This window comes from Uranotaenia lowii, chromosome 3 (assembly GCF_029784155.1).
Source record: "Uranotaenia lowii strain MFRU-FL chromosome 3, ASM2978415v1, whole genome shotgun sequence".
In the NCBI taxonomy this organism is placed as follows: domain Eukaryota; kingdom Metazoa; phylum Arthropoda; class Insecta; order Diptera; family Culicidae; genus Uranotaenia; species Uranotaenia lowii.
In genome coordinates, this window is record NC_073693.1 from 15,624,743 (window position 1) to 15,641,765 (window position 17,023).

At 39.1% G+C, this 17,023-nt stretch overlaps 1 protein-coding gene across 2 annotated transcripts in view; it reads left to right on the forward strand.

Moving 5' to 3' along the window:
- LOC129757282 (syndecan) overlaps positions 1–17,023 on the forward strand; it is a 152,379-nt gene that overhangs the window by 63,536 nt on the left and 71,820 nt on the right. The gene's annotated exons all lie outside the window — the stretch shown is intronic.

The following is a 17,023-nucleotide window of genomic DNA, read 5'->3' on the forward strand; positions in this document are numbered from 1 at the left end:
ACGCTCGTGAAGTTGAGTAAAAATAAAACTTAAAAATGCAATAAGTTGGCTTGGAAACGTCGTAGAATGTTGCAATCTTGTGCAAAACGTGGGATTTGAATGTCTCAACAAATGTTTAGAACATTTTATTCATGTAAATCCTCATCTAACTATAGTTAAGTTTAAAAAACTAACTTTTAAATAACTTTTAAAATAAAACCTTTATAACTCTGCTCTGAAAAGAGATAGAGTTTTAGTGCATTCAACAAAGTTTCATATTTTCTTGTATTCTACAACTTTGTAGTATAAAGTAATGCTCTATGTATTGAACTAAAAAAGTTAGAATTTTCAATTTTTTTATAGTAGGCTTTGACTAACTTTTGATAATTTCAAATTATGAAGCATGTTTGAAGAAGCAAATGTTCTGAAGACACTTAAGAGATAAAATGAAAAACAGAGGCACTATGAAAAAAGTTCCACTTTTAGCCTTTTCGGACCACAGTGCGCCGGGTAGAAGAGAAGTTACATGAAGAAGTAAAGCTAGCCATTGGACGGCTGTCATTGACATAGGATTGATTCCTCAAAAGGGCAACAATTTTCGTTTGAGCACGGTTAACAATTTTGATTGAAAATCAGTTAAATTACTTGAGGTATAGTGACAGAAAGAGAAGAAAAATTCGGATAATTTTTAAAAATGTCTTATTTTTTATGATAAAAACAAGTACCTGATAATGAACTAAAATTAGTGATGCTTGACACTTAATCTCCCTTCATCTGATCTTCATGATCGCTTGTTCACCAAACCAAATACGTTCTGATTGGTAAAGCTTATGGAGCTGAACCGTACTCTTGTAAACAAATTTCTTACTCAAGTTTTTTCGAAAACTGGTACTTGGTTCCAGGAGGGACGATCTTGTCCTTAATAACTTGAACAGTCGTTTAACCGACTCCGTTATCTACTTTCTATTCTCTTAACAGCATATTGTCCTGTCCCAGAACTAGAAAATCTCATAACTTGTTGAGTTTACCTGTTCTATTGGAATCCGTCTAAAAACCTTCATCACTTGCCAACACCAAGCAACTCCTCGTTGAGTATTTTAGGTTGAATATTTTTCGGCCAGACGCTTAATTGGCGGCGAGTTTATTTCGAAAGAAACCACCGACGAGAGAATGTTGATAAGACTTTCCAGAGTCAAAGAGGAGAATCAAGACGTGTTCTATTCGGGCCGAAAATCGCTAAGGCCGAGGGTTAAATGGCCGACGGATGTTCGACCGAATAGGACAATAGGCCGAAGGTTATTTGGCCGAATATTATTTGACCGAATGGACGATAGGCCGAATGGTCATTAGGACGAATGGTCATTAGGTCGAATGGTCGCAAGGCCAAATGATCGCAAGGCCGAATGGATGCTAGGCCGAAAGGTCGTTAGGCCGAATGGTCATTAGGGCGAATGGTCGTTAGGCCGAATGGATAAGACAAATTATCGCTTTTTGCATGTTAGGTCGATCTAAATAATGTAGAGGGCGGAGTCTTGTACGACGGCTTAAGCCCTGGTAGTTTATCTTAGGGCCGAACAACAGCTAACTCCCCTTTCCTTGAATTTCTGCAGGGTTTCGTCTCGTCTTCGGGGCGGCCTCAAAAGGGCCGAAGTACGAATCCCTTTTTTGGAGACCCTTCCGCTTCTTTCCCAAAATAGGGAATCAACAGGAACTCGCGACCGAGTCTCATCAGCTGGGCAAACCAAGACAGGGTAGGTGATCTTCCATCCAGAAGTGGCGCTTAAGCCACCCACTTAAAAACGGAAGTGTGTCGGGGCTCTCGTTATATAGTTAGGCCGAATGGATGCAAGGCTGGATTCGACCATTCGGCCTATCGTCCATTCGGCCTATTGCCCATTCGGTCTAACGACCATTCGGCCTATCGTCCATTCGGCCCTACGATCATTCGGCCTAACGACGATTTGGCCTAACTGTCATTGGCCCCAACATACAAACAAGCGTTAATATGTTTTGTCGGCCTTGCATCTATTCGGCCTAACGACCATTCGGCCTTATGACCATTAGGGCCTAATGACCATTTTGCCAAATGACCATTCGGTTTTACATTACATTTACGGTCATTGGGCCGAACATCCTTTCGGCCTAACAGCCTCCGGCTGGATAACCGTCGGCCGAATAACCCATTCGGCCTAGTGGCCTATTCGGTCAGATAACCCATTCGGCAGAATGACCTTCGGCCGAATGGCTTTCGGCCTCATAACTTTCAGTCGAATGACCCAGCCTCATAAAAAAAAGAATCATATTGAAGTTTAACCTTAGAAAACGTTTCAACCCAGTCGATTTTTTTTTTCAATTTTAAGGAGTTCATATGATATTATTGAGAATTTCATATTAATTTTTGCCCAAAACCCCCTTTTCTTGAGTATCGCCACTGCTGATTGCTGCGGCCATAAAGTTTTTTTCCCGCGCACTCCCGACCTTCACGATTCCACGGATCATCAGATGACGTCCGTTTCGGTGGTTGGCGATGATAATGATGTTATTGGGAGGCAAACAGCTTCGGGGCTCGAATCAACTCCTTGACAAAAAAACATCATCCTCTTTCAATGTGACCCGTTCATCCCGCTCAGCCATCCATCCATCCATCCATCCATTCGCCCATTAGAGTGTCCTAAATTTTAAGGGTTTTTTCGGCTAGTTGGATTGCGCCCTTGCTGATCTTCCGCGCGAATGTTCCCCACGAAAATATTTGTGGAACTTATTTTTTTGGTTTTTGTCTTCCACCTCCCATTTCCGGACCAGGTTCTGTTGTTCTAGTCCTAGTTGTTGTTTTAGTTGGGCCGTGCCTCGAAATAGAGTTTGCCTAGGGCGGTGTTCGGAATTTTTCGGTCCAGTAGAAGGAGGTTAATTTAATTTTGCTGCTCTCGGTTGTTTGGCGGTTTGGTTTGGTTTTTTTTCTGTGGCCACGTTCCGGATCTCTTTTCTTTGGGCTGGCAAAAGGCTACAACAAAACTCATTTGGATGATATCCTCGCCGAGGCCATATTCATTAGGAATCGCGCGCTCGAGCAAAAAAAACTACGTTAGCATTTGATTCACTTAGCAGTGGATTGGAGCCATCTTTCGTCCTTCGGATGAAATGAACAGCTCCCGGAAATTGGAACTTTTTCATAGATGAGCTAGAAAAATTTAGCCAACTTTAATAATTATAATGAAGAATGGAATCACCCTGCATTCTATCAAATTCTGATACATAACTTACAATATGAAATCTTAATCTCTACGATAAAGATTTCATTTTGAAAAGTTAAATTTTCGAACCAACTCTTAGTCAAATTCAAAAAGTAAGACAGTGCGAAAAAATTTGCCAACCGGATGGCAACCGAAACAAGAACAAAACGTAGAAGAACTTGGTCACGTTTTTGTGTTTAACGTTGCTTCATTCGCCCCGGATAGAAGAGACGCTAATTGAGATATGGAACGCAATATAAAATCATATCGAGGGAATCGCTTCTTTCCGCTGCTATGCACTGGCGGATTTTTTTATATACATTTTGGATCTCTTCAAGTCGAGATCGGCAACGAAGCAAGCACGTAACGATAGTTTGGTTAATCTTTTCTTAAGCATTGTTCATGTTAAATGACGCCCGGTGCACCTTTTTAAGAATCATAATGACTATTAGATTGTGGGTGGGATTTGTTAATTTGGTTAAGTTTTTTTTTCTTTCTCTCGCCAGAAGACATTTGAAGATGAACTGAAGCATTCCATAATCAACCACGTCGTTTCTGTCATATTTGTCAATCGATTCGTTTTTACTTGTAGAACTGTGTCATTTGGCATGTTAATTTAATTGTTGATATATTCGTTCTAGAAGTTCCAAAAAACGAAGTTCCAAAAAAATCGATTTTCAGCCAAAAAATTTTTTTTTCAACATTTCGAAATCTCATCGTTTCATGCATTTTCAAGACATTTGTCATAAAAACTAAGTTTTTTTTTCGCGACTACCTTTGGTCGTCTCCCTCTGGTGATCTTGAACTTTGAGCGCTGAATCTACAAAAATGCTTCAGGGATCAGTGTCAAAATAAAAATTAAAGTCCAGGACCAGGATCCAAGATCAAGGTTAAGATTCAGGATCAGGATACGGAAACATAATCCTGGATCAGGATTCACGAACGAAGATCAGGATGTAGGGTCTTCTGAAGGGTCTTCTGAATGGTCTTCTGAAGGGTCTTCTGAAGGGTCTTCTGAAGGGTCTTCTGAAGGGTCTTCTGAAGGGTCTTCTGAAGGGTCTTCTGAAGGGTCTTCTGAAGGGTCTTCTGAAGGGTCTTCTGAAGGGTCTTCTGAAGGGTCTTCTGAAGGGTCTTCTGAAGGGTCTTCTGAAGGGTCTTCTGAAGGGTCTTCTGAAGGGTCTTCTGAAGGGTCTTCTGAAGGGTTTTCTGAAGGGTCTTCTGAAGGGTCTTCTGAAGGGTCTTCTGAAGGGTCTTCTGAAGGGTCTTCTGAAGGGTCTTCTGAAGGGTCTTCTGAAGGGTCTTCTGAAGGGTCTTCTGAAGGGTCTTCTGAAGGGTCTTCTGAAGGGTCTTCTGAAGGGTCTTCTGAAGGGTCTTCTGAAGGGTCTTCTGAAGGGTCTTCTGAAGGGTCTTCTGAAGGGTCTTCTGAAGGGTCTTCTGAAGGGTCTTCTGAAGGGTCTTCTGAAGGGTCTTCTGAAGGGTCTTCTGAAGGGTCTTCTGAAGGGTCTTCTGAAGGGTCTTCTGAAGGGTCTTCTGAAGGGTCTTCTGAAGGGTCTTCTGAAGGGTCTTCTGAAGGGTCTTCTGAAGGGTCTTCTGAAGGGTCTTCTGAAGGGTCTTCTGAAGGGTCTTCTGAAGGGTCTTCTGAAGGGTCTTCTGAAGGGTCTTCTGAAGGGTCTTCTGAAGGGTCTTCTGAAGGGTCTTCTGAAGGGTCTTCTGAAGGGTCTTCTGAAGGGTCTTCTGAAGGGTCTTCTGAAGGGTCTTCTGAAGGGTCTTCTGAAGGGTCTTCTGAAGGGTCTTCTGAAGGGTCTTCTGAAGGGTCTTCTGAAGGGTCTTCTGAAGGGTCTTCTGAAGGGTCTTCTGAAGGGTCTTCTGAAGGGTCTTCTGAAGGGTCTTCTGAAGGGTCTTCTGAAGGGTCTTCTGAAGGGTCTTCTGAAGGGTCTTCTGAAGGGTCTTCTGAAGGGTCTTCTGAAGGGTCTTCTGAAGGGTCTTCTGAAGGGTCTTCTGAAGGGTCTTCTGAAGGGTCTTCTGAAGGGTCTTCTGAAGGGTCTTCTGAAGGGTCTTCTGAAGGGTCTTCTGAAGGGTCTTCTGAAGGGTCTTCTGAAGGGTCTTCTGAAGGGTCTTCTGAAGGGTCTTCTGAAGGGTCTTCTGAAGGGTCTTCTGAAGGGTCTTCTGAAGGGTCTTCTGAAGGGTCTTCTGAAGGGTCTTCTGAAGGGTCTTCTGAAGGGTCTTCTGAAGGGTCTTCTGAAGGGTCTTCTGAAGGGTCTTCTGAAGGGTCTTCTGAAGGGTCTTCTGAAGGGTCTTCTGAAGGGTCTTCTGAAGGGTCTTCTGAAGGGTCTTCTGAAGGGTCTTCTGAAGGGTCTTCTGAAGGGTCTTCTGAAGGGTCTTCTGAAGGGTCTTCTGAAGGGTCTTCTGAAGGGTCTTCTGAAGGGTCTTCTGAAGGGTCTTCTGAAGGGTCTTCTGAAGGGTCTTCTGAAGGGTCTTCTGAAGGGTCTTCTGAAGGGTCTTCTGAAGGGTCTTCTGAAGGGTCTTCTGAAGGGTCTTCTGAAGGGTCTTCTGAAGGGTCTTCTGAAGGGTCTTCTGAAGGGTCTTCTGAAGGGTCTTCTGAAGGGTCTTCTGAAGGGTCTTCTGAAGGGTCTTCTGAAGGGTCTTCTGAAGGGTCTTCTGAAGGGTCTTCTGAAGGGTCTTCTGAAGGGTCTTCTGAAGGGTCTTCTGAAGGGTCTTCTGAAGGGTCTTCTGAAGGGTCTTCTGAAGGGTCTTCTAAGGGGTCTTCTGAAGGGTCTTCTGAAGGGTCTTCTGAAGGGTCTTCTGAAGGGTCTTCTGAAGGGTCTTCTGAAGGGTCTTCTGAAGGGTCTTCTGAAGGGTCTTCTGAAGGGTCTTCTGAAGGGTCTTCTGAAGGGTCTTCTGAAGGGTCTTCTGAAGGGTCTTCTGAAGGGTCTTCTGAAGGGTCTTCTGAAGGGTCTTCTGAAGGGTCTTCTGAAGGGTCTTCTGAAGGGTCTTCTGAAGGGTCTTCTGAAGGGTCTTCTGAAGGGTCTTCTGAAGGGTCTTCTGAAGGGTCTTCTGAAGGGTCTTCTGAAGGGTCTTCTGAAGGGTCTTCTGAAGGGTCTTCTGAAGGGTCTTCTGAAGGGTCTTCTGAAGGGTCTTCTGAAGGGTCTTCTGAAGGGTCTTCTGAAGGGTCTTCTAAGGGGTCTTCTGAAGGGTCTTTAGTAGGATCTTCTGGAGGGCTAATTTGGTTAACTAAATTTAACAAGGTATCAAAAATAACAATTCTTTTGATAGATTATTAGCGGAATCAAGCTTCCGGTTTTAAGCATGGGAAAATTAATGTATGCACTCCCTGGCATGTGTTTAAGCCGTGACGAGCTTAGCACGTATATTTCATAACAGGTTAAGCAGGGTAGTAAAAAAGGCGCCGAATTGAGATGTTGCAGCTCCATCAGCACATACAAAATATTTTCAGCGCAAAATAAAATGTAAAAATAAAATAAAACGCTGAAGCATTCCTCGCATACCCTCACTTTCTCTCTGTCTCTCTCGGCAGGTTTTCAAATATTCAGTTATTGCAGCTTCCGGTGAAAAGAAAATTATTCTTTCCGGCTTTCCAAAAAGCGGCGCCCCGGCAAAAAGGCTCTCGTCGACTTTTATTGTTCGCTTCATTGTCGGAACAAACATCACCGGCGTCGTCATAGTCGTTTTTGGTGTAGTCGACGTCGTAAGTCCGATGTGTGTTCTTTCCTCTTTCTATGCAGCAGCAGCCCAAGTGAGGCTGTGGCAATTTGGATCAGGCCCGTACAAAAAATTCAATGTTCCTTCCCGGCCAAAAAAAGGATAGGAAATAAAAAGGGAAAAATCGTACCCGATCAAACCGGGGAAAAAGTCGGAATAAAACAAAAATTCTTACTTGGCTGATAAAAGCAATCCAACACACGGTCGGGCCCTACAGATCGGAAGCCAAGAATGCGGCGCACTAAAGCGCACTAAATTATGCATAAAACTTTACCGGAGCACTCTCGTTGCCATCGATGGTAGAAAGTTGTTGTTGTGCCACAGCGAGAACATGAAATTTATGCTTACCATTCTTGCAAATACTTTCCCCCCACATATTGGCAAACATTGGCCGGAGGAGCGGAAAATTTCTTTAGCCCCGAATACTTTTATTTAGGTATCTAAGTTTCGGTTACTTCACTTTGGTACCTGTGTGCTTTGCAGAAAAGTAACGACGAAAAAAAAAATGGTGCACTTCACTTTCCAGCATCATCTCCTCCTGAATTTGCTGCTGCGTCTGCAGTTGATTGGGGAGGTTCTTTCGATTTACTTAATGTTCCATGGGGAATATTTTGTTTGACTACTCCTCGGTTGCTGCCGCAATTCATCGTTCATAAGCGGTATATTTTTGCCAGCTTACTTCTGTCGGTATCTTCTCTGGAGCAGCAGTAAATATGGACCGTGTTAGCTTAATCCTGAATGAATGCAAATGTTTTGCCAACCATTTTGGGGGAATTATTAGTTTATGACCTGTAACATTGCCTGTTCTCTGTTTATTATGAGCAGAGTAAATTGTTAACAGTGTTTGCAAATATTTGTTTGCATACTGTGAAGTTCCCAACTGGAACAAAGAAATTCTTTAAATTTTGAGACCTACTGCAAAACTAACAGAGGCTTTCGATGAGAAGCACGATTAGTAAACAATCAGTTCTAAATTATATTAACTGAATAGCACCCTTAATAACGCGGAAAACAGTAAAGTCGTTGCAAAAAATTGCTATCTAGCCTTCTTGAGGAATTGGCAAACAAAATGTCAAAAAATTAAAAACAAAGTTTGTATTACACAATCGTTTATAATTTTTTTTACCGTTAAGGTCTGTCTGTCTGTCTTTCTGTCTGTCTTTCTGTCTGTCTGTCTGTCTGTCTGTCTGTCTGTTCCCTATAGACTAAGAAACTACTGAACCGATTTGCGTGAAACTTGGCAGGTGGGGGTATTGGAGGCCGGGAAAGGTTCCTATTATGGTTTGAGACCCCTCCCCCTAACAGGAAGGGGGGGAGGGACCTCCCAAGCAAAAGTCAATTTTTCGCATAAATCGAGAACGCATCAAGTAAATGGTATCAAATTTGGCATGGGGTGGTATTTGGGAACAAGGAATATTTCTATGAATATAAGGTACCCCTCCCTCCTCTTAATGGGGTGATAGGAAGGGGGGAGGGGGGCTACCTTACAATTTATCATACAACTCGAAAACTAATCAAGATATTGGAACCAAATTTGGCATGGGAAGGTATTTGGATACGAAAAATAATTCAATAGTTATTCGAGACCCCTCCCTCTTTCCAGTAGAAAAGCGGGGGGGGGCTCTTTTATAATTTTTTACATAACTCAAAAACTAATAAAGCAAATGGAACCAAATTTAGCATGGAAGGGTATTTGCATACGAAAAATATTTCTATGATTATTTGAGACCCCTCCCTCTTTTCAGTAGGGAGATATTAAGGGGGGAGGGGCCTCTTTTATAATTTTTACATAACTCAAAAACTTATTAAGCTTATGGAACCAAATTTGGCATGGGCGGGTATTTGGGAACGTGACATGTTTTAATGATTGTTTGAGCCCCCTTCCTTCTTCCAGCGGGGTGTAAGGAAAGAGGAAGGGAAGTTTTATACAATTTTTACTGCATAACTCGAGAACTACAACCTCAAATGGAACAAAATTTGGCGTGGAACGATATTTGGGTACGAGAAATGCTTCTATGAATATTTGGTATCCCTCACTCCTTCAAAGAAGTGGATGAAAAGGAGGGGAGAGGTCTTCCTTTCAATTTTCAGTATAATTGGAGAGCTGATCGAGAAAATTGAACCATATTTAGCATGTGAGGATATTTGGAGACGAGAAATGTTTTTTATAATAAATTGATGCCCCTTTTCTCAGCGGAAAGATATAAAGGGGGAAAAAGAGGCTTCCATACAAATTTTTTGCATAACTTGAGAATAAATCGAGCAAATGATACCAAATTTGGCATCATAAAGTATTTAAATACGAAAAATATTTTTAGGAATATCAAGTTTTCACCCCTCCATTCAATGGGGAGAACGGAAGGGGGGATGGTACTTCCTTTCAAGTTTATGCATAATCCAATAAATTACAACGCAAATAAAACCAAATTTGTCATGGGATGGTATTTTAATACTAGAAATTTTCCTATGTGAAACGATTCCTTTCTTGCAGTAGGAGGATAGAATGGGGAATATAGGAAGGGAAGAGGAAATTAATTAAATTTTTTTTTTATAAAATCCGAGAAATGGACAAAACTTAACATAAAAATTCATGTTGGTATGATTCTATGATTATCTGACACACCATCCTCCTTTCAGTGAGTAGGTACATAGGAGGAGGGAGGTGAGCCCAATACAATTTTGTTAGCATAAGTTCTCAATTTATGCTAACGAAGCCAACCAATGGAAACAAATATGGCATGGAAAGGTACTTGGTTACGAGATATGTTTCTACGATTGTTATAGACTCTTACGCTTCATAGTGTTGAGAGGGGAAGAAAGGACTCCATATAAATTTTGTTGTAAAGCTCAAAAACTTATCAACCAATGGAACTATATATGATATAAGAGGATTTTAGGGAACGAAAAAAATGGGTATGATTATTAAAGATCCCGTCCTCCATTCAGGGGGTAAATTATTAAATTAATTTTTATATAAATAGATAGTCTGGAAGGTTGCTAGAATTTTTAAAGCACGTAACCGGACATTTGATTTCAAAATAGTCGACCAAAAATCTGGGCATTATCCAGGCAAATTGAATAAATTCGGGCAAAATACGGGTTTTGATGATACCCAGGCAAGCGGGCCGGACCGGACTTTTTCAAATTTTGTATTAATTATCCGGGCACACTCGGTTAAAACCAAGCCATCTGGCAACCTTAGTTTAGAGTTTAGCGTTCAGAATACATGCTTAAGAGTTCAGTAAATTTATTAGGAATTCAGAATTCTGAGTTTAGTGTTCGCAGTCTAGAGTTTATAGTTCGTACATTAAGGGTCAGAAGCCCTAGTTTGGAGTTAGGTGTTCAAAATTTGAAGTTCGAGTTCATGGGTTAGCGTTCAAAGTTCAGATTTCAAATTTTAGATTTTAAACCTCAAAGTTCAGAGCTGAAGGCTACAGAGTTTCGATTATAAGGTTATATTTCCAGAGTCAAGAGTTCACAGTTTATAGTTCAGAGTTCTGAATTCTTTGTACCGAGCAACAATTTAGGGTTCAGAAATCAGAGTTAAAATTTCATAGTTCAGAGTTAAACGATAAAAGAAAAAGGTTCAGAGTCAAAGTTGTAAAGTTTAGACTTTGACTTTTGCAATTCGAAAAATCGAGAATAAAGATTTATCAGATGAGAGTCAAAATTCAAGAATTAAAAGTCGAGAGTCGACCGTCTCGAATCAAGCGGAAAGGAAAGACTCGTGAGTCATGAAATCAGTTAGTCAATTGAGAGTTGCAATTCGAGTGTCACTAGTCAAGAATTGTTTATCGATATTTTAAAAGTGGCCCGAGTCAATGACGGTCAAGCCTCAAGATTCAAAAGTAGAATATTGTGAGGCGAAATTCAAGGTCATTTTTGTGAATCGAGAATCAATAGTCAATATTCATATAACATAAGGGTATTTTTTTATTATCTGACAATTTTTTTTAATTTCTTTTGATCCCCGCACTTTCTTGTGGTCTTCTTTAATTGATATTTTTCGGTGATTTACAAGGAAAAATAAAACTACTGGATGGCTTACTAAATTTCAGCCATCCTCAGAAAATAACTTGTTTTGCCGCGTATTTCCTTTACGGCCGCCGTACAATTTTTTCATCTGAAAATTTGCTCCGAGGGTCTTTAGATCTTTCCTAAAATTGAAAATTTGGTTCATTTTTACGACTTAAAAACACACATGTATTTTTTTCTGATTTCTAACAAAAAAAAGGCTGTAAAAGCAACATTCCCATTATAGGTATAAAATTATGAAAATTATACTTAGATTATTGGTTGAAGTTTTAAGACAGTTTTGAGGCAAACACTCTACAAAGCACGAAAAAATAGTGTTTTACCTAAAAAAAAAAGAGATAATTTATTAGAGTCATTATTTTTTTATAACTCTTAGAGGACTAGTTAGCCCACTTTGATGTCTTCAGATGAAAATTGCATCATAAATTGAGGTGTTCAATGGTGTTTTTGCAGAATATTCGGTGATGCAGACGGTACTTTTATACACCATTTGAAGCTTATTTACACTTTTTCATGTTAAAGGTCATGCAGGGCTGCAATGCGTTTTGATGTGCTATTTTATGATTTTCGTTGAAAAATGTTGAAACTTACGGTTTCCTACCGCTTTCTTCGGCCACGAGCAGAACCAAAACATTGTTTGTTTTGGTTCCTCTTGCTATATCTAATTCGCAATAGAGAAGAATGGATCAATGATTGCCGATGACAGCTGATGATGATAAACACGGTACAGATGTTTACATCATTACACGGTTAAGCGAGACTACTCAAAGTGTTGCCAGATATTCTGGGTAAAAGTATAAAAGTACTCATTGAGAAATGAGTACTTTTCCGGTTAGGGAATATGAGAAGTGGAAAGTGACAAATGACCATCGCTAATGTAATGGGTAGTTGTTTAAGGACTAGAAATGTTAGAAATCTGAAAAAATACATGTGTAAAAATGAATAAAATTTTCAATTTTTGGGAAGATCTGAAGACCCCCGGTGCAAACCAGTCAGATAATAAAAAAATCCCATAAGTCGACATTTGATATTTCAGAGCTGATATGCGAAGATGATAATAAGAAAAAATCCCCAAAAGTTGACATTTGACATTTCAAATTTGATAGTTGAATGTTATGGAACGCATCAAGAATGAAGAACAACGGTTGGAAACTCCAAATTTCGATTTGAGACTCGATAGTTGAGAGTCAAGAGAAGAAAGTCGTGATTCGCGAATCAAGCGTAGTTGCGTGAGAATCGAGAATCCAACATGAACAGTCAAGAGTCGAAAATCGAGAGTCGTGACAACAGAGTCATATTCAAGTGTCAAAATATAAGAGTTAAAAGTTCAGAGTCGATATTGACGAATAACGTTCGACTTAAAAATGTATAAATCGACTCCTAAAAGTCGAGAGCCAAGACTCAAGAGTCGAAACGAGAGTGAAGAGTTAAAGTTGAGCAGTGAGCAGATAAAACTTTTATACAAGAGTTGAAAATTCAGAGACAAAAGTCGAGAGTCGTGAGTTAAGAATAAAGAGTAGTTGATCGAGATTCGAGAGTCGAAAAGCAATATCCAGAAGTCGAGAAACTAGAGTTAAAAGTCGAAAGTCGAAAGTTAATAGTGAAAAATCAATAGCGAGTCAACAATCGAGAGTCGAAAAACAAGAAACAAGAGTCCAGAGTCAAAAGCTGAGAGAAGAGAGTAGACAGTCAATATTCAAGGTTCAGGAGTCAAGTGTCAAAAGTCAAGAATCTAAAATGAAAAGTCTAGAATGAATAGGGAATCATAAGTCGAGAGTCACGAACGAGTCATAGGAGTGTAAAGTCCTAAGCAGGGTTCAAACATTTTTTTTAACTCAGGGACGGGAGAAATAAAAACTAGGATACGAAAAAATAACGGAAATTTCGTCGTCGCTCTACATTTTTACTTCAGCAACGGTATCTATTTAATGCAGATCCTTACTACCTATTTTTCATCGCATTCGCAAAAATTTGGCAAAATCAGGCTTATTTAAAAAAAAACAGGGAAATTCAATGCCTTATCGGGTCGTCTGACTGAGCCTCGAAAAATCAGACACATTGGCATCTCTGGTCCTAAGTCGAGCATCGAGAGAAGAGAGACAACAGTCAAAGATGAGAGCCGAGAATTTGAAATGGAGAGTGCCCATGGTTGAGAGTCTGAAGAATCGATAGTCAATAATCGAAAGTTGAAATTCTATAGCCAAGAGTCGAGAGTGGAAAATTTAGTTGAAATTCCAGAATTATGGGCCCTATTTCATAAAAAGAGTCGAGTAACTCGACTCGACTCCAGTCACTGTCGAGTCGAGCGAAATATCGTATTACGGTAGTCGAGTGAAACTGATTAATTTGAGTGCTCGAATGGCGGCTATCATGTTGAATTTTTTTGCAGTCGACTCAGTCGAGCTACTCGACTGAAGTTCGACTCGACTCGACTACTGTAATACCAAAATGGCTCACTCGAGTAAAATGACTCTTGACGCGTCTTATGTATGTAAAAGGAGTTACATATCAAGCAAACACTAGCAACCTCCATAGAAAAGTTTGGATTAGTTAGGAAGCTTTCGCAGAGCTTTTTGAAACGGGCATACATTTGTCCTAACTACAAAACGTCAAACATTTACCTGGTATCGCGGATAGGGCCCTATGTCAAAAGTCAGGGTCGATTGTGAGAGGTTAGAATTCAAGGATTAGACATGAGTCAACAGTCGGTCATCGAGGAATTTGAGTCAAGAGTCGGAGTCATGCATCAAGAGTGGAAAATTTTAAATGAGTGTTAAAAATTAGTTCAGAAGTCAGAGCCAATCAGGAAATAAGAAATTCACGTTCAAGAGTCCATATCTTTTCAAGCTAACTGAGTGTTTTCCATTTATTTTAAATTGAACCGAGATAATATTCTACTTTTAACTGTCGGGTTCTAGCATTTATGAACCCAAGACTACAATTTCCAAATGATTACACTAGTTTACAAAATTTAAAAAAAATCGTGAACTTGATTAACTGACCAACATTTTTAATGTAAAATCGGGCGCTGAATCCGAAAATGAAATTCAAAAAAATCTCAGTAGAACCGTTTTTGAGTTATGCTCCAAATATGAAATTTCAGAAAAATTAAAAAAGTTCATGTACTTAGATTAAAATATCTCGGACGGCATAACAGTAATTTGAAATTCCTCTTTTGCATATTCAAGGTGAATAAATTTTCTATCGATCATCTGAACACTGTTTTTGCTTTCGACCAACAGTATTGTTGATATTAGTGACTTTATGAGAAAAAAATTTATAAAAAACGCATTTTTTTAGAGAAAAATTTATTTCAACGAAAGTTTTAGACTCGATGGTAGCATTTAAAAAATCTGATTTTCTTTTGCGCTTAAATGTCTATTCAAAACAAAGATTTCAAGTGGTAATTTATCGAAATCGGTTGAAAATTGAAGAAGTTATGGCAACTTTACCATAATAGTATTTTTTGTAGTTTTTCATAATTTAACGAACCGCAGTACACTTATCATAGTATAGGAAGAATGAAACATGATAAATCTCACTCGCTTCAAGTCAAAATTATTTATTAGTTTACCAGAAGGTCACATGCCAAGTTTCAGGAAGATCTGACCATAGGGAGGGGTCGCTTGTGTCTCAAACGTGAATAAAATTTTGAGGTATTTTGCCCGGAAGGAACGAAAAATACTGGTTTTTCATCAATAACTTCTTTTATCACTAGCTGATTGTTTTTTATGGTTAATTTTCTTAAAGCTTAAGTTGAGACAAATATTTCACCCGAAGACAGTAACTCGATTGGATTTGAAACAGAAAAGTTATTGCAGTTCAAAGGCCGCAAATTTTGTCCAACACGCAATGAGTACTTTTTACTCATTGCGTTTTATACGAGAATTTTCGACCAAAACAAAATCTTTGAACCGCAATAACTTTACTGTTTCAAATCCAATCGAGTTACAGTCTTCGGGTGAAATATTTGTCTCAACTTAGGCTTTAATAAAATTAACCATAAAAAACAATCAGCTAGTGATGAAAGAAGTTATTGATGAAAAACCAGTATTTTTCGTTCCTTCCGGGCAAAATACCTCAAAATTTTATTCACGTTTGAGACACAAGCAACCCCTCCCTATGGTCAGATCTTCCTGAAACTTGGCATGTGACCTTCTGGTAAACTAATAAATAATTTTGACTTGAAGCGAGTGAGATTTATCATGTTTCATTCTTCCTATACTATGATAAGTGTACTGCGGTTCATTAAATTATGAAAAACTACAAAAAATACTATTATGGTAAAGTTGCCATAACTTCTTCAATTTTCAACCGATTTCGATAAATTACCACTTGAAATCTTCGTTTTAAATAGACATTCAAGCGCAAAAGAAAATGAGATTTTTTAAATGCTACCATCGAGTCTAAAACTTTCGTTGAAAAAAATTTTTCTCTAAAAAAATGCGTTTTTTATAAATTTTTTTCTCATAAAGTCACTAATATCAACAATACTGTTGGTCGAAAGCAAAAACAGTGTTCAGATGATCGATAGAAAATTTATTCACCTTGAATATGCAAAAGAGGAATTTCAAATTACTGTTATGCCGTCCGAGATATTTTAATCTAAGTACATGAACTTTTTTAATTTTTCTGAAATTTCATATTTGGAGCATAACTCAAAAACGGTTCTACTGAGATTTTTTTGAATTTCATTTTCGGATTCAGCGCCCGATTTCACATTAGAAATGACCTTCAGTTCACTGAGTTCAAAAATGCTGTAAACTAGTGTTATTTATGTCCAAGGATGGGCAACAACAATCAACGCAAAACCTTGAGCACTAAATTAAAGCGCATCGGGGTTTCTTCTCCGGCGATTTTCGGTGAGGCTCTCATAATGGATTGAAAGCAATTTAAAAGGTAGCTACCACCTCACTAATGGGTGCAAAACGACAGTGAAAAGGATCGTTAAGTTTTTTTTCCACTCACTTGTTTTTGTTTTCACGAGTTTCGTGAAATTGTTTTGCTGCTGCCTCGAAAGTAAGTATGTAAGGATGTGTGTGTGCCGAACACAAACAAGACATACACGCCAAGTAGGAGCACGGCAGCATCCGAAAGGCGCAGCACATCATCTGGCTGCTGGCTCGTATAATGGATCACGGTCCCGTGAGTGATAATAAACAATGGACGTGATTCATAAATTCTGCTCTCTGGCACGCATATTTCACCGAAACTGTAAACGCGGGAGGGTTATTTTGGCCGCCTTCTTTTTTGCTCACCGGGTCTTGGAGGGGAAAACGGGAAAGTTGCCGAGGGCTGTGAGGGGATTTCATTCACTCGGTTTTGTTTTATTAAGTGAATCTTTAGAAATTATGGAGCTGCCTTTGAGTAACAAGCTGCTGCTGCTCCTGCCGAGCTAAGCTCTGGTCCGTCCGCCCTTTCTCGGGGGAAATTGAGATATTAATGGGCGCGCCTCTTTCAACTTTTTCTTTCGACAATTAGGACGTGCGAAAATGGGAAAAAAAATTGTAAGAGATATTTTTTTTGTACAATTCTGTACTAATAGGCAAAACAAAGGTTCGTAGCTTTCTAGGAAAAATAGGCTCACGATCTTAAGATATGAAACATATTTTGTGTAGAATTTCGCAGAGTTAAAAAACGAAAAATTAAAAAAAAAATTAAATTAATACTAGGAAATGTGTAAATACCTGGTATGTTTAAAATATTGTCTTAAAATGAATTCTTCTATTTTCCTACGGAAATTGGAATAAACGCCATCTATCGGAAACTTTTAAAGTTATGTTATAATTGAAAAAAGATATTGGATTCCTGAGGGCAAAATCTATATGTACTGATATAAATCAGCTTTTCTGTTGCGATTTTTTTCGATTCGCCGACCATACTATGAAGGCGGCAAAAAATGCAATCAATGACATTCCATGATCAACTAGACCGACAAATGAGAAATGCTATAAAAGTACAATGAATAAAAACAAGTTTTATTAAATCTCTTTTTTTCTGCGATCTTCTTCCGATCAACTATCAAAAGTCATGAATCTAAAATAAAAAGTCTAGAATGG